The sequence below is a fragment of the Pinus tabuliformis genome, chromosome 9 (genome assembly GCF_031772625.1).
Source record: "Pinus tabuliformis cultivar Carrire ecotype Pingquan chromosome 9, CPIR1, whole genome shotgun sequence".
Lineage (NCBI taxonomy): Eukaryota > Viridiplantae > Streptophyta > Pinopsida > Pinales > Pinaceae > Pinus > Pinus tabuliformis.
In genome coordinates this window covers 651,630,992-651,658,516 of record NC_142307.1, presented here as the reverse complement: position 1 = coordinate 651,658,516, position 27,525 = coordinate 651,630,992, and the positions used below count along the sequence as shown (strand labels likewise).

Here is a 27,525-nt window from a genome sequence, read left to right as displayed (position 1 = left end):
CAAATCAAGTAGGGATTCATGACAACATGTAATAAACAAGATCCTGCATGAACATCAATCAAGGATCTGTGCAACATAACGCAAAAAGAAGAAGTAGATGAACACATCATATACCTCACAACCAAGGGTCATCTGAAGAAGTGGATGTCACATTGCTAAAGTTGCTCAGACCATTGCTCTCAAGGCATCGATTGTATGAAGATGGTTGCTCGCACAAGAATGTGGACATCTGCACTGGCAGTTAGAAAAGTGACTAGAATAAGAAATGAGAGAATAAGAAATTTGAAGACACCATTAGATTTGTGACATCGAGTAGTGCTGAATTGACTGTCCAATACGAATTCTGAGAAGTTGAGAATTCTGGGCTAAAGGAATCTTCTAGATTCCCCCAGGATTCCTCAAAGATTTTGTTCCATGTATGGACTGCAAATCTGCAACTCAGATGACAAATCTAATCTTGTCATTGCGATCCCTGTGGAAAACCATGAAAAACGAATATAAACTTGACTATACTCTGAAATGTCAAAATTTTACCTCCTTGGGAAAATTTCATGGCTCATGGTTTCGCTACCTGTTTTTGCTAAAATCATGGTTCCACGTGCATTCTGGAAATGACTGGAAAATTCAGACTTCTGATGAAGAAATGAACAACACCGTTGTGTTCGTGACGATAAGAGGTGTAAAATCTTTATAAAATTTGTTAATTTCTCACAAAGTGAAAATTTTGCACTCCTCCAAAATTCATGGTTCCTGCATTAAAATATTAATTAATTCACTATCTCGAAATCTGTGCTTGTATTATACCTCGAAATCCATGTCTATAGTCTCTCTCTGTCTCGAACTATGTGCAAAGGTTGTTGGGTTGTGTTATATTCTTTCCACGTAGTTAATAGGGGGTTTGAAGGGCACCCGTAACCCCACTTTATGGGGTCCGGGGTAGCGCCCTGGAAAATTTTGGTTTTGGACCATATGTTAGGTTGGGCAGACCCACCTATGGTTTTGTGCATGATTTTCGCACATGTTTTTTGGACGCGATGGTTTTCGTTCTATGGTATTGGACGCGATTGTTTTCGGTCCATGGTATTGGATGCTTCGACATGTATAAATATGTATTGTAACATTGAAAGGAACATAATGAAAAATCAAGCTGGTAGTCCCGGTTTTGGGATCCAGGGAAAAATCTCTGTGCATATATGTTTTATGGATTATGCTCTCGCATTGTTTATTTTCTTTGTTTAAGAATTCGTATGCAGGTAATTTCTGTACAGGGTTAAAACCTACATTTGGTATCAGAGCTGTTTTGGCTTCAAGGGGACGCCTTTGTTGCTGAGGGGTTTCGCTCGGGCCTGTGGTAGACCCTGTTCAGTGGGAGATCTGCGATATCGATTCTGGTGGTGAAAGAAGATGGCGAGCAGTGGAAAGATAGAGATTGAGAAGTTCAATGGTCAGAATTTTGAGTTGTGGAAACTCAAGATGGAGGATCTGTTGGTGGATAAAGATTAGTGGATCGCGGTAGATCCGGGTACTAAACCATCGGGAGTGACCGATGAAGAATGGAAGAAGTTGGATCGAAAGGCAAAGAGCATAATATGATTTTGTGTCTTAGATTCAGTATTGCTGAATGTATCAGGGGAAGCTACGGCAAAGGCTTTGTGGGTCAAGTTAGGGACTTTGTACCAATCTAAGTCTCTGGTGAATAAACTATTCCTGTGGAAAAAGCTGTATAACCTGAGGATGAAAGATGGAGACTCGGTGACAGAGCATCTGAATGCGTTTAATACTGTGGTAAGTCAGTTATTATCTGTTGATATTAAAATTTCAGATGAAGATAAGTGCATCAGTTTGTTGTGTTCTCTACCAGATTCATGGGATAGTCTGGTTATTGCAATAGGTAGCAATGCAACTGCTTTGCAGTTTGATGAAATAGTCTCAGCCTTCCTGACGGAGGAGATGAGACGGAAAAATATGGACAACCAGAATGGTGATGCCTTGTCTGTACGAAGACGGTCCCAAAACAGAAACAAAAATAAGTCATCGAGTGGGAGATCTAAATCTCTAGGAAAACCTGCAAAGGTGGTGTGCTAGAAATGCGGAAAGGAAGGGCACTTCAGAAGGGATTGTAAATCTAAAGCTCCTGATAAAGGAAAGGGATCTGATGATGCTCCTTCTGTAGAGGCGAAAACCACCTCAGATGAAGGTGGGGATGTGTACTTGGCTTCTTCAAGTACACATGTAGATCATGAGGCATGGTTGATTGACTCAGGTGCATCCTTTCACTTCACTCCCCATAGAGAGTGGTTTTGCGAGTATGAGAAATATGATGGTGGTGATGTCTTCTTAGGAGATGATAGGAAGGCTAGAATCATTGGTCGGGGAAAAGTAAAGTTGAAGTTGCAAGGTGGAAGGGTTAGAACACTTCCGGGTGTTCTACATATTCCTGCATTGGCCAGAAATTTGATTTCTATAAGCAAGTTGGATGATGCAGGTGTAAAGACGGTGCTCGAGAAAGATACCTGCAAGATTGTTCGAGGAGCACTGATATTAATGCGGGGAGTTCGGATTGGAACTCTCTACAAGCTGCAAGGTAGCACTGTTGTTGATGGGTGCAATAGTTATATGGTTCCTGAAAATGGGGTAGAGAATCTAGTGGTCTCTGGAGAGAAGACCATGTTGTGGCATCAAAGGCTTGGACATATTGGAGAGAAGGGCCTCGAATACTTCATGGTAAAGGTATGGTAGAAGGTATGAATAATAGCTCTCTGGATTTTGATTTCTGTGAAAATTGTGTATATGGGAAGCAGAATCGGGTGAGTTTCCCCTCTGGTGGTAAGAGGACGAAACAGATATTAGAGCTTGTGCACACTGATGTGTTTGGACCTGTGAAGGTTCCATCACTGGGTAAGTCTGTGTACTATGTATCATTTATAGATGACTTCTCAAGGAATACATGGATATATTTCCTTAAGAAGAAATCTGAAGTCTGTGACAGGTTTAAAGAATTTAAGGCTCTGGTGGAAAATCAGACAGAGAAGAAGATAAAGGTGTTGAGGACAGATAATGGTGGAGAATTTTGCAGCAAGGAATTTGAAGAATTTTGTAAGAAGTGTGGTATAGCACGGCAGAAGACTACTCCATATACACCTCAACAAAATGGAGTCGCAGAAAGAATGAACAAGACGTTGATGGAAAGGGCAAGAAGCATGCTCAGTGGTGCCGGGTTAGGACAGGAATTCTGGGCAGAGGCGGTGGATACTGCATGTTACCTGATCAACAGATCACCTTCATCAGCGTTGGAGGATAAGACTCCATAAGAAGTATGGACTGGTAAGAAACCCTCTCTTTCACATCTAAGGGTATTTGGATGTGATGCATATGTACATGTTCCAAAGGAGAAACGAACCAAGTTGGATAGTAAATCTGAAAAGTGCATCTTTATTGGGTATAAGGATGGTTTAAAGGGTTATAAGCTTTGGAACCCAGTCACACGGAAGGTTGTGTACAACCGAGATGTGTTGTTCAGAGAGGTAAAAGATGTTATTCAACATGAAGTCCAACCAAAGGAACCTGAGAAGATAGACTTTGAGCCAAAGGAGGAAGAATCAGACTCTGCAGCAGAGGAGGAATCAAAAGATGAAGAGCCACAAAATCCGGCTGTGAGAAGATCAGTTCGAGAAAGAAGGCAGCCAGAAAGGTATAGTCCATCTGCTTTCAGTTCAAATTTTGCTTTGTCTGTTACTGATGATGATCCCAGAACTGTGAAGGAAACAGTGGATTCAGAGGATGGAAAACTCTGGAAAGAGGCCATGGTCGATGAAATGGCATTTTTGCACAAAAATGAGGCTTGGGATCTGGTGGAGTTGCCGGCTGGAAGGAAACCCATTGGTAGCAAATGGGTGTTCAAGAAGAAGACAAATGCAGAAGGAAAGGTGGAGAAATACAAAGCTCGGTTGGTAGCAAAAGGTTATTCCCAGGTGCCGGGAATTGATTTTGGTGATATTTTTTCTCCTGTTGCCAAGGTAACTTCTATTAGATTACTTTTATCTGTTGCTGCTGCTTTTGATTTTGAGGTAGAACAGATGGATGTGAAGACATCATTTCTTCAAGGGGATTTGGAAGAGGAAATCTACATGAAGCAACCTGAAGGCTTTGCGGTGAAGGGTAAGAAAGAACTGGTATGCAAGTTAAAGAAGTCTTTGTATGGGTTAAAACAGTCACCAAGGATGTGGTATCAGAAATTTGATACATTTATACGGGGACTTGGCTTCACCAGAAGCAAAGCAGATCATTGTGTGTATTTTAAATTAATTGGTGATTGTGTTATTTATCTGGTCTTGTATGTGGATGATATGTTGCTGGTTGGAAATGACAAAGAAATTATCCAAGATTTGAAGACCCAATTGTCCTCCAAATTCGACATGAAAGATCTTGGTGTTGCAAACTATATTTTGGGCATGGAAATTAAAAGAGATCGGTCAAAGAGGAAGCTTTGGTTAAACCAGAGGAAGTATGTCGAGACAATACTGCATACGTTTAATATGCAGGATAGTAAACCGGTGAAGGTTCCTATTCCTGTAGGTGTGAGGTTATCTGCTGAACAGTGTCCCAAGACACAAGAAGAGGAAGAGGACATGTCTCGTGTTCCATATGCAAGTGCAGTGGGTAGCCTGATGTATGCAATGGTCTGTACTAGACCAGACATTGCACATGCAGTGGGAGTATTGAGCAGGTTTATGTCAAAACCTGTGAAGGAGCACTAGACATCAGTGAAGCGGGTTTTCAGGTATTTGTGTGGCACTAATGATTATGGTTTGTGCTACCAAGGAAGACCGGGATTGGACAGAGTGTTGGATATTCATGGCTTTGTTGATGCAGACTGGGCTGGAGATCTGGATCAGAGAAGATCTACAAGTGGGTATGTGTTTAACCTATTTGGAGGTGCAGTCAGTTGGATGAGTAAGAAAGAATCTGTAGTGGCACTATCAACTACAGAGGAAGAATACATGGCAGCCACTCATGCAAGCAAGGAAGCAGTTTGGTTGCAGAGATTGTGTTCAAGTATGGGGTTAGTACAGGGAGCTATAAGAATAGACTGTGACAGCCAAAGTGCAATTTTATTGGCAAAGAACCCTGCTTATCATTCAAAGACAAAGCACATTGATGTTCAGTATCACTTTGTGAGGGATATGATAGAAGACAGAAAGGTGTTGCTGGTAAAGGTGGAGACTTTGAAGAATACTGCAGATGCATTGACAAAATCTGTGAGCTCTGAGAAGTTCTCTTGGTGTAGAGAAGCAATGGGAATCTCAGGGCTGAAAAAATGACTAAGCTCTCCTGTGGCCCCCTGTGGAAAGAAAACAACAAGTGGGAGATTGTTGGGTTGTGTTATATTCTTTCCACGTAGTTAATAGGGGGTTTGAAGGGCACCCGTAACCCCACTTTATGGGGTCCGGGGTAACGCCCCGGAAAATTTTGGTTTTGGACCATATGTTAGGTTGGACGGACCCACCTATGGTTTTGTGCATGATTTTCGCACATGTTTTTTGGACGCGATGTTTTTCGGTCCATGGTATTGGATGCTTCGGCATGTATAAATATGTATTGTAACATTGAAAGGAACATAATGAAAAATCAAGCTGGTAGTCCCGGTTTTGGGATCCAGGGAAAAATCTCTGTGCATATATGTTTTATGGGTTATGCTCTTGCATTGTTTATTTTCTTTGTTTAAGAATTCGTATGCAGGTAATTTCTTTACAGGGTTAAAACCTACAAAGGTAAAATAAATTAAAACTCATGAGAATGGTTGGCGCATTGGTTAAAATCGGCAAATGATTAAGGAGAGGTCGGGGGATCAAATCTTGCCTCTTCCATATATAACTTTTTTAACCATAAATGTGTTTGAAATAGGGGTCGGGTCCGCTTTGGGTGGCTCGCCCCTTAAACCCCACACTTAACACATTATCGACGTTAATATATATATTGGTGCGTATATTAATCGCAATCGACAGTCGGCAGGGATCGGCGCCGATTAAATCAGTGCGATAGCAGGGGTTCCGCCGAAATCTTTATTGTCAATGTATCAAAATCGGTGATTGGATCGGGCAGCGTATCTATTTCAATCGACAATCGGTGCTTTCAATCGGCGCTTTAATGGATGTTTCGGCATAGATATCGACACGATTATTATGGTTCGGGGTGATATATATATATATATATATATATATATATATATATATATATATATATATATATATATATATATATATATATATATATGAGGGATATGTGGAGGAGGGTTCGGCGGGGGTTATTGCCGCTGATCCCGAAACCATATCTTATTACGACTTGCAATAAGGTTTTTTAAAAGGGTTTGGTGGGGATTGTTAACGCCAATCCCAAAACCATGTGTTTTGATTGTTTTGTTGTGTTATATAGTTATTTCAATAACTATATATATTGAGACATATTTCGTTATATGGTTATTTATTAACCATTTAAAAATTATTTTTTTGTCTCTTATGCAGGTTTAGGAGACAATTGCGAGAACACCAAGTGTCAATGGCTGATGGGTTTCCATGTGGTCCCACTTGCTTACTGGGATGCCATGTGGCACACTGTGGGCCCCACTTTTCCCCTGTCATGTCAAACTTTGAAGAGCTCTATCTTTCACATACGAGCTTGGTTTGACGAGTCGTTTGCACCTTCGTGCCCTGTCTTTGTCTTGTGTGTCTCTTTGGAACCACCTGGATCAATGTGAGTATATCGTAGCTCCTCCACGTAGCTTTGGGTATATAGGGTAGTGTTACACTATGTAAAGTATATGGGAATGCTCTCATTGTGCAGTTTTGCATTAGACAACGCTTACACAGGTTGGTACTCCACGTACTTTCGGGTATATATGGGAGGACAACACTAGGTTGCTATCCATCATGAGGTAACTGTTTTGGCAGCCTTGTACACTGTGATACACCGAACACAGCATTCAGGGAGATTGCCCACCTGTACTTCTCGGTTCGCTGGGAGGTATTCTGCAGTTCACAATTGCTTGGTAAGAATTTTGCCTAGATTATCCCTTTTTGGTTTTGTTATGTTACTTTGATTAAAATAAAATTAATTGATCGCAGATAACATCCTCCACGCTCACTCCTTAGTTTATCTTAAGTTGAAACATATGGCAACAAATCCAGAGTCCATTGATCAAGGAATTCCTTTTGATGGGAATCCTAGTCCTTTTCCTCCATTTGGAAATATTGGTGCTCCATATATGGCTACATTGTCCCTTCCGGGATTTACCATTGGCTTGCCAGTATGGTTGTTTTCAACCTCCTTGGTTCAAAATGTCGTGATTTCTCCGCAATCGAGTACTCCTCCAACTAGACAAAATCAACCTCCAGTTGATCCTAAAGTTGACCCTTTGCCTTCTTCCTCAATTGTTTCTTCCTCCCCTTCTTCCTCTTTGCCTGGTGAAAGTATTGGTACTAGTAACGAGGTGGCTAAGAAGAAGAAGAAAGGGAAGAAGAAGAAGAAGACACAATTTCAACATAGGGTGAAACCAAGTAACCATTGCTTTGAATGCAACATCTAATGAGAAACCATCCGTCAAGCCTCACAAAGTTCTATATCCATGCAAACTTTGTGCGGGAGACCATCTTCTTCAAAATTGCCCTCATATTCCTCAAATCTTAGAAGAATGGTCTTCGCGTTCACATCATCCTGTGTCATCAACTTCTGGAGATCATGCTGGTGACACACCATCAACTAATGGTAGTAAAGTTCATGGAAAAAAGGTAAAGTTAAGTTTCCCTATAGGTTATGTGCAGGGAATAACCCCATTCACCTTTGTCCCTATCTGGATGAAGCCAAAAAAGTGTTGGATAACTGTCCTGCTTCACCGCAACGACTTCCATCTAGTTACAGGAGACTATCCCTTAATCCTTCACTAGTTGATAAAGTGACTGACCCAAATCAACCATTGGTCAACCAACTCTCTCTAAAAGTGAATCCTATGAGTCTATACTCGACCCAAATCAACAGGTCGAGGTAACAATTGAACCAACTTCACCTTCAGTTAATCGTACATTTCCCAAAGAGAGTGAGTATGATACCACTCAGGTTCTTTTTGTTTCTTCAGGTTCCAATGAGATTGGGGGAAATTCTCCTATTCCATCAAGACAGGAGGAAAATTCCCCCATTCTCATATCTCAAGGGGATAATTCTCTCGTTCTTACAGTACCCCCTACAAGTAGTCTAGTCACTTCCTTTGATTGCAATCGACTGGCAGGATTTTGTCTTCCTTCTTATGTGCCTTTCCAGTTCATAGTACAGGTTTGTAATATGATTATATCTAGCACTATTATAGATGAAGGTGCATCTGTGAGTATCCTTTCCTCAGTTGCCTATTACTTTAGGAGGAAAAATCATTTAACTGAATGTGATGGTAGTCCCATGCCCTTTAGATTACAATTTACTTCTTGGGTGTGAATATGTTTATGACATGGGAGCTATTGTTTCAACACTCTTCCGAGTGATGCATTTCCCACATGAAGGTAGAATTCTCACCATTGACCAGCTTTCATTTATGGCTTCCAATCAACCATCTTCCCTAAGTGTTCCTTTTGTACCAATGGTATCGTCCCTGCCATGGGTTAATTATGTGGCAACCCGTTCCATGCCTACATCAACTGACGATCAATTCAGTGATGTTGTACATTATGTACTAGGGGCATTGGAACCAGATCTTTGTAATGGATTCCTTGCTATGGATCCCTTCCAAAGCATTGTTCTCCCATCTGATGAGAACCTCTTGGAAGTCATGACCTCTTATGAGTCGTGATCAAGGAATATGAGAATAGTTCTTTTATTGTATTAACGTCATTAAAAAATGAAAAAACTCCGATGAGGATAATTCTTCTTCTTGTGTCAACCTCGTTAAAAATGAAACAAGGAATGCGAGCATAGTTCCTTGTCTTGTGTCAAGCTCGTTAAAATAATGAAACAAGGAATATGAGGATAGTTCTTTTACTGTGTCAACCTCATTAAAAAATGAAACAGGTTCCATGAGCATAGTTCCTTGTCTTGTGTCAAGCTTGTTAAAAAATGAAACAAGGAATCTGAGCAGAGTTTCTTGTCTTGTGTCAAGCTCATTAAAAAATGAAACAAGCTCCCCTTGAGCAATGTTCCAAGTGGAGTCTTTGATTAGATCTCGTAAAATCCCAGTCAAGTCTTTCACTTGATCTCGTAAATGAACCTTCATTCCTTCCAGTTGATAGCCCCGAGTAGTCTACCTAGGTGAATGTAATGAAGCTTGGGGATCACGTACCTAGTGGTAAAGTTAAGTATCCTTGTAGGTTATGTGAAGGGAATCACCCCATTTGAATTTATCCCTATCTGGATGAAGCCAAAAAGGTGTTGGATAATCGTCCTGCTTCACCGCAGTGACTTCCATCTGGTTACAGGAGACTCTCCCTTTCATCATTTTGGGAGCATGTAAACCGATCTCAAGCATAGTTCTTCATTTCAAGATTGTGTAAAAATGAAACTGAATTCAAGCATATTTCTTCGTTTCAAGCTTGTGTAAAAATGAAACTGAATCCAAGCGTAGTTTTTCCTTTCAAGATTGTGTAAAAATGAAACTGAATTCAAGCATAGTTCTTCGTTTCAAGCTTGTGTAAACATGAAACTAAACCCAAGCATAGTTCCCTATGGTTCAATCTTGTGTAAAAATGAACCCGTTTCCATTCTTAACCCTAGTGATTCCCATTCTATCAGCCTCTTTCATCAGATGAGCCTTGGTTGTTTTCCATCCCATCACGACTATCTGCTTCGCCGATCATACGCTTTCACTTGGTTGTTTTACCCTGTTTGAGGAATAGTTGCAATGATTGGTCTTATTAGCCAGCCTCTTCACATAAATCAACATGTTCTAAGAAGTTCCAACATCATCAGAACTAGTTGCTATCCTAGACACCACTCGTTCGTCAAAGTGGAGTCCTCTTTAAGCTCTTTTTAGACTCTCTAAATATGAAAATATTGCCGAGCACTTGTCCTTTTTAGTTCATTAACGGATTGGAAATGACATCTATCTCGTATTGTTTTATGCTTTTTCGAGCTTGAGAGATTAATTTACAAAAAAGATCTTATGGAGTTTTCTTTTTGTCCCTTTTCAAACTCTCTAAACATGAAAAGGACTGAGTTATCATTGTCGTTAGACTCATTAAAACATCAAATAATGACAAACTTGTCCATCATGACAAGACCGAGTTTCACCTTTGCTAGACTCGTTAAAACATCACATAGCTATGGATTCACCTAAAGGGTGGAATTATACAAGTAGCATATGTTATCCTCCTCAAGCTTGATAAAAATAAAGAGGTATTGGTCAGCAATGACTTGAGAAAAGGGGAAAACTACTTTATTGTAGCATGTCGCTCTTGAACATGACACTTTCACTCCATCACTGTGACTATTTGGGTTGGGTTATTAGCTTGATGGTTATCATATTGTTGGTCTATCATACCATCCATCACTTTGGTTTGATTTGATGCTACCAATTCATTTTAGTGTCACCAACATGTTCAAGAGAAGTCATTCAGTGAAAATTCATCCTTTGCAATACTATAAACCATCATTTTCATGACCTCCATTCTTGAATCTTGTGTCGTCAATCAAATTCCATCTCTAAAATCACTACACTCATTTCGTGTCGTTGATGTGGGATACATCAAGGACCTCCTGCGATGAGTCGCTTATTTTCTACATCAACACATTATCCAAGAAGTTGACTTAGAAACACCCTTCCAGTACCTTAAGGCTTGCATGCATCAATGGGAGGTTTCTCTCTTCCGGGGATAGGTTGACATCACTGGCCTTCAACCGAAAGAATTTGTATTGTGTTCGACATCAAAACATCCATTCACACCATACAGAATGTATTGTAGTACCTTGAGGATCATTATCATTATCAGTGATTTCTTCCGCATCTGTTAACGACTTACATCATTGGCTGGTAATTAGATGGTGTCTTCCCATGTTCAAATTTAGATCACATATTCACATGGTTAGACTTGTACTTGAGCAAACGATTGAACGCTAAAGAAGACCCTGTATCTGGTTTCATCCATCCAGGCTGTGATTTCAGGAGTACTAAATCATATGTACAATGGCCTTACACTGGTAGTCATTTTGATAATTTGTCTATATCTGTAGATGACTGTCTATGTACATGTAATGAAAGTTTATAAGCTAAGCATGGGTATGCCTTCCCTCAACAATTCATGTAAAAAAATAAAAATATCATGATGTATGTGTTGTAATTGATGCAGATCACCTTCCACTTCGATACCTCATCACATCGTAAAGCATTTCGTTCGACATTTGCATTTTTTGACTTCATGCTTTAGGGGGCCGCTGTTATAGATCCATTTGGGAACATCACTCCCATCATCCAGATTAGTGTTTTAGGGCTCATCAAACCCTAATTTTAGTTGCTATATTCCCTAAACAAGTCACCCCTTTGAATGCCTCCTTCCGAGACAGTTTCATGACATGAAGACATCTAGAAATGACCTCTAGAGGGACCAACGTAGGTGGCCCATGTAAGGGTGTGCTGCAGAGTAGTTAAGTCCATGCCAGGGTGTTTTGCAGAGTACTTAATCTTCATTTCACTTACGCTGGGTGAGTTTGAGAAAAATTCACATAGGGTTTGGGGAATATTCATATCTTTTGGAGTCAGCTAGAAGGTTCCCTCATCTATAAACTCCTATGAGCTCAAAAATGGATGAGGAATGAGTTAAGATGCATCCTATCCTCTCATCCCTTACTCCATGGAACTAACTCTAATTATGGAAGGCCATTCAATACCACCATTTATGACAAAACCTCCTTCATCTCCCTATAAATTGACCACTCATCTAAGTGATCATGGGGTTAGAGTATGTTGAATTGTAAGGAGATAATGTTTCTATGGGAATTGGCTTTGAAGCAAGTATTGTAATGCTACAAGTTTGACATTCTTTTGATATGATGTGGATGGGATTTAAGCTGAAGGAATGACTTTGAATCAGACACAATGGTTGTAATTACTTCGTCTATTCAATAAAGTATTTGAACCTTTCTCCCATATGTTTGTAGTGTCTATGATGCTTATATGTGTGAAAGGAATTTGATTCCATTTAGTTGTATTCAATAGATCTTTTGCTTTGATCAGTTCTTTGTCTTCTATTGGTTTTTACGGGTACTTCTCAAGCTTGTTAAGTACGGGAAGGAGCGATAGGATCGGTACAAAGGAGAGAAGAGGAAAGCAGAACTACAGGTAGGTCTTCTCATCTTCTTTGTCTTATCTATTGCTTATAGGAAAAGGCTAAAGTTATTTAAATTGTTGTTCTGCATATGGCTACTTATCTAGGGAATTAGTATTTATCTGTAGATACCAAATTCTACAAAAAAATAAGTGTATACATCCCTAACTACCCTAAATACACATTCCCCATCACTCTCCATATCAGATCACCTCATCCCATCATTTTTCTCCTCAACCCTAGCTACTCGTTGTGCTTCTAGCCAAGGACTATTTTTTGTCCTTTTTCACCCCTTTTCCTCATCCTTTCTTAGAAATTCCACTTCCCTCCTCTTCCTAACACTCAACCCCATCTCCTAAAATTTTCCTACAAATTATTTCACTCCCCATCCCCTTCATTTATCTCCCCCAATTTGCTGTGCTTTTCCCCTTGTTTTGCAGCCTCATTTCAAAGAAGGGTTTCTTATGAAAATCAAAGTAAAAACATGGTGAAAACTAATGAAAGAAGCATATTCAAGGGAGGATATATATCTATATATGAGCCAACTCATATGCCAGAGGTCAAAGCATCAGATTTAATGAAAAGGCCATTTAAGCATGTAGGTTGCCTAGGGTTTTTCCAAAAAGTATAAGAGATAGGCTACCATCATCAGCTAACAAGCCTATTTGCCACCAATTTCAAAAAGGATCATGTCATCATAGCAGGGATCAAATTCTTAGTGTCAAAGGAAATTATAGTTGCAGCAACATCTATCCCTAATCAAGGTGAGGTATGGTTTAAGGGCATCGACTTAGACTTGGAGCACTACAAACTATTTTTGAAGCCTCAATATCAGAAGTCACCCTCACATATCTTTCCTAATAGGCAGATATTGGGCAAGTACACACCCCTAATGAAGACTATCATGAGGTATTTCACTTGCGAGGGTAGGTTCATTAGGTTGTATCAGTACCACATCACATTGTTAATTCATTTTACCTTTCAAAAGCCCCTAAAACTACCTAATTATTTGTTAAGCTTAATGCAAATGACAGAGAAGATGCAATCCAAAGGGAGAAATCCTCAAGGTAGCCTCTTTCATCAAGAATTAATCAAAATTATAGTCCTCCATCACCTGAAACAAATCAATATGTAATGGGAAAATTGTTTGGAAGTAGCTACTCTTCCGCTTGTTTCAAGCCACTCAAATGGTCCAGATACACCCTCATCATCCAGGCCACTAGTAGCTGAATGATCAAGAAAGCCATCAATTTCAAAATCTTAGCCTAGGAAGGTATTTCAAAAACATATAAGAGAGGTAAGAGGTTTGTGTTTTCTCTTGAGGTAGATAAAGGCATGCCTAGACCTAAGCCTACAACTAGGTCTCATGCTAAGAAGTTACCCAAGCAGGTTTTTAATGAAGAGACCATTCATGCTGAAACACCTAGGATCATACATGATTCACCCATGCATAATGAACCTCCTGCAGTTGAGATGACTAACCTGGGAGAAAAGCATAGTGATAACAAAGTAGCTGATGACATGATGAAAGACAAAGATGCATAGATTGAAGAGTTGAAGGATGATATAGAGAAAGAAAACTTCATGGTAGATTTCCTACATCAAGATAAAATTCACTTAAATTTAACCCTAATGCAGGAAGGCAAACAACAAGACCCCCAATCAGCAAGGAAGGTAGATCAAAAGTACAAAGCTCCCATTAACTTTGAGCAGTTGAAAGACAAGGATGTCAAAGTGCAACCAAAGAGACCCAAGGCAGGGCAAATGGTTAGGAAAGAAGAATAGAAAGATGAATCATCTCCTCCTTAAGCCCAAGACCTCATGGCTACTCAGAATGGAGAGGACAAGGAGTATTTGTTTGAGAGGGTGAATGAGCACTTGGAGAAGCTTTGAAGAAGGCCAACAGGGACATAACCATGACAAGGCACATCAAGAGGAATTACTATGCCAGAAACCTCATTTGAAAGATTGGGGTTAGTAACATGAAAAATAAACTTAAGAGGACCCTAAAGAAGCTAAATAAAAGAGGAAAACTTGATCTCTTGGAAGATGCATCACTAGGAGTTTGAAGACAAGGTAAACAACAAAGGAGGAAACAAAAAGTTCTGATTTTTTTTTTTAAATTTTCGGAAATTTTGTGTACACAGTGTAAAGTCTTAGTTTTGAAATAGTGATAAAAAAAGACCCTTTTTTATGCCTTTCTACCCCTATTTCAGACCAGTCCTTGCGCTTCTCAACACATGTGTTTGGAGCAATGTCTCAAGGGATCTAAAAGGCATTTTTGTGAGAATTATTTCTTCCAAGCTGAAGAGGACAACTTAAACATTCATTATGTGTCTTTGGGCAGGTTCAAAACTCCATCAATGTAATCAAAACATCTTCCCAAAGTTCAATGTGCTTTTGTTGTCAGTTTGTTGCGTTTCTGCAATCATTGGTTGTGCTTCTGTGGAGAAGGCATGTTTATGTGTTTTGAAGGTCAAGGGTTTACCTTGGTAGATGTAATTTGTTTCTAATTGATTTTACATGATGTAATTAAGAATTATAGTGATGGTTAGAGTTTATTTCTTTGTAATTAAAGCTTTCAAAGTCAAATCAAATGAGTTAGTGTAAAAAGGGAATTAGTTTCTAACCTCCCTAGTTTTTCGAAATGGTTAGAGAAAATTGTGTAATCAGTTCATAAGAAGGAGGATTCGACCCCTGGGAGGGGTAATATTGTTTTTCATCTATATGTAGTCATAATTAACTCATAGAGAGGGTTGGATTCTTGAAGCTCATCTCTTGGACTAGTGTACTAGACATTTTTGTAGAAATATAATCTAGTTGCAACTATTTTCTGGGATTCTTGTCATGTGGTTTGTGAAACTGTATTTCTCCAGTTTTCTTTATTCATTTGATGACTGCGTATTTCTAGTATCCATCTATATTCTTCTGGTGACTATCTCTTAAGTTTGAAATAATATTTCATGATCAATATTGTATGTTTTGTCTGACATTTTCATATAAGTGTTTTTTCTTCTAAGAAAATGAATTCATACCTATATGCTCATTTTTCTTCTTCTTTCCTCCTCACCATACTACAACGAAAAATTCACTTTGTGCCATTGATTACACCTAACTTGCCTCTTTCTATGTACGCAATTGATCATTTGGAATACTTGGTCTAGTTCCCTAAACGGGTGCTTCTCTATCCAGTAAACCCTACTGAGCTGATACCTAGCCTAAAACCTTAATTTACTCCAGTCATTTCCATTGGATGCGACGTTTTTTTAGAGAGAGCCCTCTCTGATTTGGTAGGGCTAGCTTCCAAGTCCAAAGTTGGTATGTGGTTACCTCTTTGGTTTCCTTTCTTAGCCTTGGGAAACTAAGGAATGCTAAGAGAGATGTTATTTTTTCTAATACATATTTTATTAATGATGAGTGGAACTCTATTTTGAATGTAAAATATGATTTTATTCTTAATACAAGTTACATATTATGCTTTGTGTTTCCTTTGAAACATTTGGTGCAATGGCTAGTTAAAAAACATGTTATATGAGCAAGGGTCATATGAAATGAGTTATGGTTTTTTAGGCATGTTGTATTGATAAGCCATAGTAAAGACCCATGATACTATAATAAAACGTATTTACAAATTAAGAATCTCCACAATAAAGTAAGGGATTTTTTAAGGTAGAATGATATAAAATGTTTAATTTCAAAATTAAATGAGTTTAATTTTTATTTTTTTCAACCAATTTACAACTAGACTATAACCAAACCAATTTTTTTATATAAAAAAATATCTAAATTTCTAGAAAAGTTCGTATACAAATTATGCCTTTGGGGAATGTTAAGATAACTCCCACACAAAATTTCTTTAACTAATTATGATAAAGTCCGACCTTAAATTATGTTCAACTTGAGACGATGCCTTTGGGGAATGTTAAGATAACTCCCACACAAAATTTCTTTAACTAATTATGATAAAGTCCGACCTTAAATTATGTTCAACTTGAGACGATAAAGTCTGACCTTAAATCATGTTCAACTTGAGACGATAATGTCCAACCTTAAATCATGTTCAACCTGATACTAAATTCCAACTCTCAAGATTCTTAAGATAACTCTCACACAAATTGCTTTAAATAATTATGATAAAGTCCCACCTTAAATCATGTTCAACCCCAACAACAAATTCCAACCTTAAATCATGTTCAACCTCACATGTTATTGGGTATTTTTTTGTTTAATAATGGTCATGCTTGACATAAAGACTTCTTAGCTACGATTAAATTACATGGTCACTCGTTATTCTTTGACTTGTGCAAATGAAACCGTAATTACTTATGGGAAGATGAGAAAGAAAGAAATAAAGTTTTAGCATCCACAAGGCTAAATATAGCCTATGGGACCTCTTTTAAAGTGCAAAACTTGAAAAAAATTATACACCTCAAGAGATTTAATCCTCTTCAAAAGGGATCTATATTGGTTCTATATATGCATATAGCATGTATAACATTCCATTTTCAAAACTATATTTTTTAATACATTAACGGATATAATGCCTTGAAATTTTACTTGGACGCTTAGATTGTGTAAAGTAGACCACATAAATTTGCAATTCCAACAAATCTTTGTTAGACAAAATTTGAATTTTAATTTAGAATTGGAATTAATGACTCCAAATTAATTAAAACATTTAAAAAAGTAATAGGTAGATGTAATATCTCTTCTACCCAATGTTAATATTTAAATAAGATACTTTTTTTATCTATAGATGTACAAGTGTTAATTCCACTTACACGTTTATTCCAGGAAGAGAAGGATGGTTAAATTAAAATAAATATGTTTCTTTTTCCGACGTTATATTGGTAACAACCTTTACATTAAACTATGGATTTGATGTAATTTGTTTTATACATAGAACGTTTCCGTATAATTTGTTTTATACTTGTGTAACGAGTTTGGCATGGTCTACAGCCGGTTAACTATAGGTTATCCACCCCGAATCCTTCAACTCTCCATAACTTCTACGCGGAAATCCTCCCTTGAGATTTGTGCTCCATCGACGGTGTGCAACCGCGTTGGGATCCTCACATGATCAATGGTGGATGGATCTTCCTTTAAAATCAACGGTGGATGTGGTGAAAACATTCATTGAGTGTAACTACCCTCCCTACACTCACTCTTAACAGTTTCACTGTGCGTTTTCGAGGCCTCCATTCTCCGCGCTGCAATCTCTGTGGTGCTTAACCTTTCTGCTAGACTTAAATGAATCTGTCCCTGGTCGGAACCTGTCACTAAGTGCTCCAGGTCGGGTAATTTTTACATTCTTACAGTATTAGGTTAATTTTCCTGTTGTTTGATGTTCAGTACATAGTTTAATTGTTAAATTCCTGAGAGGAAAGGTTACCAATTGCCATTTTCACTCCAAAAATGTCACTAAGTGCTCCAGGTCGGGTAATTTTTACATTCTTACAGTATTAGGTTAATTTTCCTGTTGTTTGATGTTCAGTACATAGTTTAATTGTTAAATTCCTGAGAGGAAAGGTTACCAATTGCCATTTTCACTCCAAAAATGGTTTGGTTCATTCGTCCAATCCTTCTTCCCTGCACTGAGCTCAGGTAATCGTTATTCTCTTTCATTATTTTTACTGAATATATAGATCTCGGTTGTGCGTGTTGATCAGCTCGAATGATACTATCAATTTCATTGTTTTGTTCCTTTTGAACAGGAAAAATCTCCCCTATCCCATTCAATGATGCCTTAAGAGTTTCGAATCTTACTAAAAGGGGTCCAGCAGTTCTAGTTGTGGAAGTTAACTTATCAGATTGTGAACACTGGCCTTCTCGCTTCCTCTTTTCTTTTGTAATTCTGCATTGTAGATGCCATAGATTTGGGACGAGTTTCTTCTTGGTTAAATTGGGGTTTTTAGCCTGCATGGATTTGTACAGAGATTTAGTGTGTTAATGGCGTTACCCAGATGTCTATATCAGGACTGCTAGCTAATAGCCGAGACATTGGGTTTTTATTGATTTCTCTCTCTTTCTTTCTAGCAATCATTTTTTAAATTATGATTTAATTCAATATTGTAGTCTTTCTTAACCCTTAGGGTTTTGGTTTAATTCTCTTTGGAAATGGTTATTTATTGTTTACATTGCATGTTCCACCAATGGCCAATTGTTTATTTATTATATTTTTTTTGGTTTTCCCATCTCAATTCTGGGTTTATTACCCCACCAAGGAAATTTAGTTTGTGTTATAATAGGTGTTTTATTGCGGTGTTTTACTTGGTTGCATATTAATTAATGTAGTGGCATGATTAAACATATGCTTACTATTATGGTATTACATGCTGGATGTTGCTTAATTCACATTAATTTCACTAGTTATTCAATTATAAAATGAACCTAGTTATTATATTTGCTAATGAATATGTTATCACATAGACATGGGTAACCATAATCGTAATTATGATTTTTTCAAATATTTCAATTGTGAGAACGGTTATACTGTGTGTTTATTAGGTTGATTTAGTATTGTTACATTACTTTTCTACTTGCATTTTGGAAGAAATGTTACTTTAAATTATAATTTTGTCCACTGGTTACCTTAATAGTGAGTTTCCAAGATATGGGATTGTTTTCCTCGTCTCTCCTTCTACAACGGTAACAAGGTACTAATCCATCATTTATTCGAAGATAAGTTTTCCACACTTGTTGGGGTTTTCCATGTTATTCAGGAATTTGTTGATGTATTCCTTGAATCCATTCCTGGATTATCACCTAAGCATGACATCAATTTCGTCATTGAATTGGTTCTGGGTGCAGCCCCTATATCCAAAGCCCCTTATCGCATGAGCATACTTGAGTTAATATAACTCAAAATACAACTTCACGAACTTCTGGATAAAGGTTATATCCACGCTAGTGTGTCTACTTGGGGAGTTCCCATACTATTCGTATGGAAGAAAGAAGGAACTTTGAGATTATGCATTGATTACAGTCAACTGAATAAATTGACTATCAAAAATAAATATCCTTTGCCATGTATTGACGATTTATTTGATCAAGTGCGAGGAGCTAGAGTATTCTAAAAAATTGATATTAGGTCTCGCCACCACCAGGTAAGGATAAAGGAGGAAGATATTTGTAAAACTACCTTCCGAATTCATTTTGGTCATTACGAGTTTGTGGTGTTTCCATTCGGCCTCACAAATTCCCTAGCTACTTTTATGAGTCTGATGCACAACATTTTTCAGCCATGTTTAGATAAATTTGTATTGATTTTATTGATGACATTTTAATTTATTCCAAGAATTAGAAGGAGCATGAGAAGCATCTAAGGATAGTGTTGCAAATTCTGTGAGAAAATCAGCTATACACTAAATATAACATGTGTGACTTTTTAAAAAGTTAGATACAATATTTGGGTCACGTTATATCTACAGAGGGAATATCATTGGATCCAAAAAACATTAAAACTATTATGGAATGGACCACTCATTGGATTTAATCACCACTGAACTCGTGCTAAACGTAGTTGATCGAGAAAAATCTTTCGTAGTTTGCACAGATGCAAGTAAAGAAGGTGTTGGTGGAGTGCTGACACAGGAAGGAAAACTTATTGCCTATGAATCACGTAAACTAAAAGAATATGAGCAGCGATATTCCTCTTACGATCTTGAATTGACAGTAGTAGTGCATGCAATTAAAATTTGGTGACACTACCTATTGGGGAAAAATTTTCTGTTATTAACATATCACAACAGCCTTACAAATTTCTTTAACCAATCTAGTTTAAATGCTCGGCAGGCCAGATGGACAACATTTTTGAGTGAATTTGATTTCAAAATGAAACATCTTAAAAGGAAATAAAATCAAGTGGCTGATGCATTAAGCAGAAAATTACATTATATTGATGAAATTCAATTCAGCCAGTTGCGATAAAATATTCCTGAGATAATTAAGGAAGCCTCCCTTAAGGACCCAGAATATGCTTTCCTTGGGCAGCAGGCAAGAGAAGCTCAATGGAAGGGGGAATCATCAGATTATGAAATAAATTAAGATAAAAGGGTGACCTTAAAAAACCATGTATATGTTCCTAATCAAAATTCCCTCAAACAATTGATATTGGATGAATTTCATAGGAAACTGTATTCTGCCCACCCAGGATAACATAAGCTATTTCTGACCATCAAGAAAGGTTATTTTTGGCTCATATTAAAGAAATATGTCACCAAGTTCCTATCTGAATGTTTGGAGTGTCATTTGGTGAAGGCAAAGCATCAAGATCGTGTTGGGCTACTGCAACCTTTGCCCATTCCATACTAGAAATTAGAGACTTCATCATTGGGTTACCTCGCACTAAGAAGCAGCATGACTCAATTATGGTGGTGGTGGAAAATATAAGAAAAACCGCTCACTTTATACCTGTGAAATCCACATACAAAACCGTGGAAATTGTAGAGATATTTATGAAGGGTATTTTCCATCTGCAAGGGATACCCAAAGTGGTAATTTCTAATAGGGATGTAAAATTTACATCCACATTTTGGAGAACACTCTTTTTCGGGTTGGGTACCCAGATTCAATTTAGTACCACCTACCATCCTCAGGCGGATGGTCAGATAGAACAAGTGAATCATGTTTTGGAGGACATATTATGAATGTTTATAATGCAATGATCACAAAAGTGGGAAGATTACATGCACGCAGTGGAATTTTTTTATAATAATGGGCATCATGAATCACTAGGCATGATTCCCTTTGAGGTAGTGTATGGAAAAAGGTGCAGGGTGCCCATAGATTAGAATAGTCCAGTCAATTAACTAGCCTTAGGCCCTGACATGCTAGCAGAAATGGAAGAGAGTTAAGAAGGTTCGTCAGAATCTAAGATCTTCCCAAGATAGAAAAAAGATCTAATGTAGATAAAAAAAGGACATAGAAATAATTCCAGTTGGGAGATCATGTATCCCTAAGGGTCAAGCCTCGAAAAATATCCTTATATTGGAGGGGTTGTGCTAAGTTAGCACCCCGGTACTGTGGACCTTTTTAAGTCTTAGAACGGATTGGATTTGTAGCATACAAACTCGCATTACCAAGCCATATTTGGGTCCACAATGTTTTCCATGTTTCCTTGCTAAAACAATATGTGTACGAACCTCAACATATAATTAACACGGAAAATATACAGGTAATAATTTATTACAATATATGACTTCTAAATTAACTATTTTGGGAAATTTTTTGACGAAAATTGTATATGTGCAGGTCGAACTGGAAGGAGAGCTTCTTGCAGAACCTCTTTGTATTCTCGATCGGAGAGAAATCACCTTGCGGAAGTGAGCCATCACCCAGTTTAAAGTGCAATGTAAGCACTTTGGCCCGGAAGAGGCAACCTGGGAAGAAGAGGAATTCACGCGAAAAGCTTATCTGGCATTATTTCCTTAAGTCAAAAAGAACACCAGGGATGATGTTCCTCACATGGGGTGGGGGAGATGTCACAGGGACTTCACATGGGGAGCAATATCATACCACATTAGTTCATATTTGGGGATATATATTGAGGGAAATATGGCATAATACCATATGTTCCACAGCTGGAACTCTTTGTCAAAATACTCCTATTAGTATGACACAAAAACATGCATGATGAGCATCCCGCCAACATGGCACAAAAGGGATGTCAAAACGAACATGCATGATGACAACAAGAGTATCCCAACAACATACAACAAGGGATCTAAAAGCATAACATTAAGAGTTATGACAAGAAGTACATCACATAGAAGATTCTGCATCAGATCAAGCAAGGAATCATGACAACATGTAATAACCAAGATCCTGCATCAACATCAATCAAGGATCTGTGCAACATAATGCAGAAAGAAGAAGTATGTGAACACATCATATACCCCACAACCAAGGGCCATTTGAAGAAGTGGATGTCACACTACTGAAGCTGTTGGGACCATTTCTCTCAAGGCATCGATCGCATGAAGATGGTTGCTCACACAAGAATGTGGAGATTTGCACTAGCACTTAGAAGAGTGACTAGAAGAAGAAATGAGAGAATAGGAAATCTGAAGACAGCATCAGATTTATGGCATCAAGTAGTGCTAAATCGACTATCCAAAATCTGAATTCTGAGAAGTTGAGAATTCTGGGCTAAAGGAATCTTCTAGATTCCCCCAGGATTCCTCAAAGATTCTGTTCCATGGATGAACTACAAATATGCAACTGAGATGGTGAATCTAATCTCACCATTGTGATCCCTATGGAAAATCATGAAAAATGAGTATAAACTTGACTATATTCTGAAATGTCAAAATTTTACCTCCTTAGGAAAATTTCGTGGCTCATGGTTCCGCTCCCTGTTTTTGCTGAAATCATGGTTCCACTTAAATTCTGGAAATGACTAGAAAATGCAGACCTCTGATGAAAAAACGAACAACACCATTGTGTTCGTGGCGATGAGAGGTGTAAATTCCATATAAAATTTGTCAATTTTTGACAAAGTGAAAATTTTGCCCTCCTCCAAAATTCATGGTTCTTGCATTAAAATATTAATTAATTCACTATCTCGAAAAATGTGCTTGCATTGTGCCTCAAAATATATCCCTATAGTCTCTTTCTATCTCGAACTGTGTGCAGAGGTAAAAGCCTAAGTTTAAATAAAAACTCATGGGCGGATTTACCAATGAGAGTGGTTGGCACATTGGTTAAAATCGGCAAATGGTTAAGGAGAGGTCAGGGGATCAAATCCCACCTCTTCCATATATATATTTTTTAACCATAAATGTGTTTGAAATAGGAGTCAGGTCTGCTTTGGTCTGCTCACCCCTTAAACCCCGCACTTAACACATTATCGACGTTAATATATATATATATATATATATATATATGGGATATGTGGATGAGGGTTCGATAAGGGTTATTGTCGTCGATCCCGAAACCATATCTTAATGCAACCTGCGATAAGGTTGTTTAAAAGGGTTCGACGGGGGTTGTTGCTATTGATCCCGAAACCATGTGTTTTGATTGTTTTCTTGTGTTATATAGTTATTTTAATAACTATATATATATATATATATATATATATATATATATATATATTGAGACATATTTCGTTATATGGTTATTTATTAACCATTTAAAAGTGATTTTTTTTGTCTCTTATGTAGGTTTAGGAGACAATTGAGAGAATGCCAAGTGTCAATGGCTGATGGGCTACCATGTGGGTCCCACCCGCTTTCTGGGATGCCATGTGGCACACTGTGGGCCCCACTTTTCCCTTGTCATGTCAAACTTTGAAGAGCTATATCTTTCACATACGAGCTCAGTTTGACGAGCCATTCACACCTCTGTGATCACGACGACGAGGTACTCAATATGAACCTATTTCGAGCATAATCCAAACAATTCGATTTTTGAGCCATCTTTGTCCAGTGTGTCTCTTTGGAGCCACCTGGATCAATCCTCGCCACTGAGGAGATTTTGGTCCTCCAAAAGCATGGAAAATAATTTGCATCTTCCTTTATACCCTTTCCACATCACAAATTTCCTAAAAACGTCTCGCTTCCATCTCCTTCACCTTTGTTCTTCAGAGCGTTAAGAGACGAGCCGACACGTGATACATTTGAAACCTGTGGTACATTGTTTGCAAATTACATGCTTTTAATGACAAGACCAACCAAAGACCCAAACATCTCATACTTGCCATGAGTTTATAACACATACTCATTGGTCAGGTTTACAACAAGATGGACGCAATACTCCCGCTATGACAATAAGGCCAACCTATCATTGTTGCTTCAAAAAGTGATGGAAAACACATAATCATTGAAGCACATGATTTACATACATAAGGCCAAACATTATTGTTTTGACAAGTGATGGAAACATAACATACCTTTCAAAGTTTTAACATGCAACTCAAAATACGACTCAAAACATGACCAGACATCATTGTTGCTGGCCAAGTGATGGAAACACATCGTCACGTTTACATTTTAAAATGCAAGAAGTGATTTACAAAAGAATGACCATGAAATGAAAACATGTATAGAAACCATTTCTCACTTACATTTGTGAATGGGTCACCTCCTTGAGGTGGTTTTTTTTTGTTGAAAAACTGCTTTACCTGGTTCACGCACTAACGCTTTGTCTTTAGGGCACTTGTTATGAAACCAGCTCAAGAAAAGATGGAAAATATAGATCAACGCCTTAGAATTCAGCCTCTTCGAGGGGGCAACCTCCTTTACATTACATAAATGAACAATTCTTGGATGATTCAAATGACAAAACCTCCTTTCTATATATAGGAGTCTAAGGAGTCACAATATAATCCAACCGACCTAACAATAATAATATAAAGCCACAAAAATAACAATAGAGGGATTCTACGGGCACATTAATAACAATATGGGGGCAATGGGGGCTCAACAATATAAATAAGGGGTATAACTACAATAGTAATGGGGTAATCACTAGTATTATAGGGACCCAACATGCCCCTCTCCTTCAAAAAAGTGTTGTCCACAACGCTTGAGTAGTTCTGGATATTTCTGCATAAAATTCTCATCCTCCCATGTGGAATCTTCAACGGATAAGTTCTTCCACTTGATAAGGTACTCTGAAATTGATCGATTTCATAGCTGTCGCGTTCTTGTTTCTATAACTGCTTCCGGTTCTAATATAATTTTTCCTTCCTCGTCAAGTTCTGGCAATATTATTTGAACTGGGAGCTTGTCGCCTATAACCTTCTTTAAGCATGAAACATGGAAAACTGAGTGCAATCGAGAAGCTGCGGGAAGCTCCAATTTGTATGCCATAGTACCAATCTTTTGCAACACCTTGTACGGACCATAATACTTTGGTGATAATTTATTATCCTTCTTAGCTTGCTTGAGGGACATTTGCTTATATGGTTGTAGCCGTAGGAATACCCAATCACCTACATCAAAACTTCTTTCACTGCGATGTTGATCTGCCTGTTGTTTCATTCTATTCTGTGCCAACACGAGGTTATCCTTTAAGAGTTGGAGGACTTGTTGTTGATGTTCGATGTGATGTTCCACTGCCTGAACCTTAAAATTTCCTCTTAAATATGATGTGATGGATGGTGGTTGATACCCATAAAGTGCCATAAATGGGGTCATTTTTGTTGCTGTATGAAAGGAAGTGTTATACCACCATTCCGCCAGAGGCAACCATTTGACCCATTGTGTCTGTTTATCAGATACAAAGCAACGAAGATATCCTTCCAAACATTTGTTTACTATCTCAGTTTGCCCATCAGATTGAGGATGATAAGATGAGCTATGAGCTAACTGAGTACCAAGGTACAATTAATCATCATTAACACGGAGATGTGTTTCTAGTCCATATGCCAACATTGATGCTTACCTGGATCTGCGAAGTCCGGGGATGTGTTTCTAGTCCATATGCCAACATTGATGCTTACCTGGATCTGCGAAGTCATCGTCACGGTTTTATTTAATGGAGGTGAGTTTCTTGAATTACTGCTAGTTTCATTTTAATTACTGAAAATAACAAATGAAAATTCATACGAGAACAAGAACATAATTCATGGAAGTTTTATTTCTTCTCCGTTGCCGTTGAGTGTTACTGTACGTTGCCTTACACAGCAAAATCCATTAAGTTTCATTGTAAGTTCCCTTATTTTCATATGTGTTTCAGTGATCCTTTTATTTACCATGTGTTCAGTCCATAGAAAAATAAAGTGTGAAACTAAATGTAATGAAACACGACATTTTTATTAACAACCGTGGATATATCTTTTCGCCTTGTCTGCCAATGGATGCGCACGACAATACCTAAGAAGATTGGTAAGAATTGACTCGTTCTAAAACGATCAATATGATGATATTTTTCCGAGAAGCTGAGCAATACATACTGTACTCTTGTATTTGTACTCTTGTATCTGCCACAGCTCCATGTATCTGCTAGTTTGAATTAATTCATTTTTGGATTAATAAAGGATTTACTCCGGCCTTTTAGTCATTTAATTCATTTATTCTATGTTAGTTTTATTGTTAGGTTAACCCATCCGCCTCGTTATTTAATTAATATTTTTTTAATGTGTGGAGGTTTAATGTGCGTTTCGCTGATTTCAATGAATCCATCTGGCCTGACGAAATTTATGGATCTCCTTTCAATCTAAACCCACGTGTATTATCGAATTACTGATCTACATAGACTTGTAATTTAGCTGGTTCTCTTCATACAATTTTCGAATGAATCACTGTCATGATTTGCCGAGCTTGGCTTGCACCTGGCTTGCACCGGCAACGCCATCCTCGGCTTCTTGACGGCAAATTTCTCGGTTTATTTGATACTCCATCTATTAAAGGGCATAACATGCAGTGGCGTAGGTTTATCGTCCTTTGTTTTGGCAACCGAGCCCATGAGTCCCTCCGGAAGTGGTCCAGTAGGCATGTCGGCTCTCTGCTCTGGCCTACTTCTCTACATTGTCACTTCCACTCCCTCCGCCCTGTATTGCCTCTTCGTTCTGACGGCAATGTCGCCTAATTCCTGGGTGTAAATATATACGAAGTTATACATCCCCGCCGCGTCGAATATTCCCACCAGGCTACACGCTAGCCCCCGTTTTCCATTGGATTCAAACCTAGAATCTCGACGAGCATCGCCCTCGTTTCGAATATACCATCAAAGAGTAGACGGAGTATCAAATAAACCCAAGCCGAGGATCGCGTTGCCGGCGCAAGCCAAGCTCACCACTGAGAATCTTATAAAATTTATATTTTAATAATTTATATTTATTATGTTTTTATTATAAGTATTTATTTATTTATTTATATAGTTTTAATTACTAAAATAAGAAATAGGAAAAAAAATTCTTAATTGATATACACTTTTTTCTTTTTTAATTTGCTTTTAGTAAAAAATCATCTCTAAAGCAAAGAAAAATATTGTGTTCTTTCAATAAAGTAAATTGTCTTTCTATAATTTATTAAGCATTCATATAGTTTATATGATTTTTCTTAGTTTTTATATATTTTAATTGTAATATATGAATTTTATATATGATTCTATCTTTTAAAGTGTTTATTCATTTTTATAAATTTGTTATTTAATTACTTAATTGAATATAGATATATATATATATATATGTGTGTGTGTGTGTGTGTGTGTGTGTGTGTTTAATGTATATTGAAAATCTATTTTATTATATAATTTATATTATGTTTCAATTCAAATATTTATA

General features: G+C 37.8%; 1 long non-coding RNA gene across 1 annotated transcript; it reads left to right on the top strand.

Moving 5' to 3' along the window:
• Window positions 1-17,353: 17,353 nt before the first annotated feature.
• LOC149150347 (uncharacterized) lies at window positions 17,354-18,378 on the top strand. Its single transcript, XR_016263603.1, has 2 exons — window positions 17,354-17,897; window positions 18,008-18,378. It is a non-coding gene; the product is annotated as an uncharacterized LOC149150347 (long non-coding RNA).
• The last annotated feature ends 9,147 nt before the right edge of the window (window positions 18,379-27,525 follow it).